The following is a 2,845-nucleotide window of genomic DNA, read 5'->3' as shown; positions in this document are numbered from 1 at the left end:
CATCGAGTCATCACACTTCTAAAAAACTCAACCCTTTCATATAAAGACCACCTTATCGCGTTTTCATCAATAATTTTGTGAGTAAAAAAGAAGTACTTTATTTCATCGTCTGTTATGAGTTCTTCGACTCCAATTATCCCGTTTTGGCCAACAACTTTGAACAGTTTAAGGTCGATTGAAGACCACCCAGTTGTCTTCTGGGTTTCAAAATACTTTGCTATTCCCGTGTTAATCTCGTTTCTTTTGATTTTACTATAAACCATACCCATTTTGTCTGAGAGGAAAAAGACGCGTTTTTCTTCGTTTTGTAGTGACGTGTCGTTTTTTTCATTTTTTGATATTTCGATGTTTTCTTTTATTTTTGTCATTGTTTTTTGAATTTGATTTTTGTGTGTGTTGACTGTTGACTTGTTAATTTTTGAGATCTGCAGATCTCTTGAAGTTTTTGTGATGTCGTTGTCATCGATTTCAGTTTCTGAAAAGTCTTCATTATGGTGTGAAATTAGAGAGGTGCAAACTATCGTAGAACCTTTTCTAAGAGATATTTTTTTCCCTGTTTTTTCGCATTGTCTGTCTTCTTTGAATTTTTGTGAATAACGCTTTTTATGTTTGACATTTTTTGAAGGGTTTTCACTTTTAGAAAGTTTTGGGTTTTGTGGCATTTTTAATAAGTTCTTTGTTGTGTCGCTTTTGGAAGAGATATTTGAGAGATAGTCCATTGAAGTCAAACAAGTTATTTCAGTTGGCAAGTAAACATCTTTGAATGGGTGTGCGATGTGGTGATGTTCCATTTTCAATTATAAGTTTCTAATTCAGTTTTCTAAAAATAAACCCTTAAAATATGCAACCAAATAAAAAGTAAATTGGATTATTTATCTAAAAATAAAACAAAATTAAATTTATTAAAAATATAGAAATGGGAATTTGGGTAGGTTTCGAAATATTTGTTTGTAAATTTAATGTTAATATATTATTAATACCTATATATTCTATTTATTATAAATTAATTCAATGATTTAATTATAAAGAGTTAAACCTTTTAATGGTGGATTTACAATTTAACAATCATATAATCAATTATATTTTTGATTGTTTTATATTTTCTTGATGAGAGTTTATATTCTGATTGATAAAAATCATCTTTTTCATGTATAGTTATCATTTTTAAAAGTGTTTATGAAAGGTTTTATTGTTATTTAACCATTGTATTCACAATAATTTAATTTTGATTATGATAAATGTAAAGAAGTTGTTGAGTAAAAATTATTGTTTTTTGTAAAAAAAAAATAGTTTATTTATATTTTAAAGATTGGAAGAGATTCCTTCGCATCATTGACATTATATTAAAAATATTTTATTTGCTTTTAGGCAAATAAAACTATTGTAAAAAAGTAAATTTTAAAAACAAATATTTTTTCCTCTAAAATTTTACATTTGAGTGGTGATTTATATAAATAACTTTTTCAAAATTCAATCAAAAAATATTTTGTATCCATAAAAACGATATCATAGTGAAAACAGTTTTTATAAAATGCTTTTTCTGGATGTTCGAATAATAAAACACAAACAATAACTATTATAAATGCAATAATTGACTACATGACAATTGATTTACAATTGAATGACACTTAGAGCTGTTTATTGAACATTCATGATATTACATTTAACGTATTCACAAACGTTCATTAAAAATATATAAGTGCTTTTTTCACCCCTTTTCACTTTTTGAGTACAATAAGAAATGTAATCGAAAATAATATTTTTGTTAAATTGGTGTATTTCTCTTGTATACAGACAACATTTGTATTAACATAAAATACAAACAATTGTATACATAATTATGAGTACCAAAGTTATGGTCACACAAACTTTTTATTAATATTTTTGATAACACAATAAATAAAAGTCGGTTGTTACAAAAAGAGACCAGTAATCACACAATTAGTAATATAAATTACGATTGAATGCCAATTAGTCGGTACTATTAAAAAACAACCTTTCAAAACAGTTCAAATCAAAATTATTAATAAAAATGACCTTTCTTATAATAAAAATAATAAATGCAACTGTATTTAGAACTCAATAATATTTTCCAAACCACATCGGAAACTCGCTTCAAAAATAGTGGTTTTGGTGTGTTGTGGAACAACACAAAAATAAGTTAAACTTGTGTCTGATTGGCTGTTTGTGAAAAGAAAACAACAGAAATTGTGAAATGTCAAATACTCCAACAACAAATGAAAATGTAAAGAAACTAAAAACGACTTGAGAGAGTTTCAATTGAAACGAAGGCAAAAGTTAAACTTTTACACTCTGCTGCAAGCTTCAACAACTTGTATGATGATGTCGAAGGAAAGTCTTTAAAAAACGAGAAAATAAGCAAACAACAGTGCCATTGTCATTAAAAACAATTCTAGAATAACAAAACATTACCAAAGAACTTGGAAATGTTGTAGAATATATTGTTGTTGATAAGAAGATATCAAAAACTATTGTAAACAGTTTTGAGGATGCAATTTTGATTAAGAATATTAAAGAATCAACAGAAAAGGCGAGAAATGAATTGAAATAAGATTAGTTGAAAAGCAATGAAATTAGAGTTGTTGATTTGTTGAACAACGATAAACAATATTTAATAAAAAGTTGTTCACTCAAATAGAGTTTACCCTTTTCTACTCATTAATTTGGACAAAAGTGGGCATTATTTATTTGTGGACTCGAAAAAATCAATATTTATGTTGCTGCACCTACATTTACTCTGTTGATTGCTTTCTAAAACGTATAACATTGATTGCAGCCATATTTGCCAACAACACCACATTGAAGCCAATTATAATATTATCAA

This window comes from Entamoeba invadens, assembly GCF_000330505.1.
Source record: "Entamoeba invadens IP1 unplaced genomic scaffold scaff_1105074724689, whole genome shotgun sequence".
Classification (NCBI taxonomy): Eukaryota; Evosea; order Mastigamoebida; family Endamoebidae; genus Entamoeba; species Entamoeba invadens.
The sequence above is the reverse complement of the archived record's forward strand: the minus strand, read 5'-3'. Positions refer to the sequence as shown.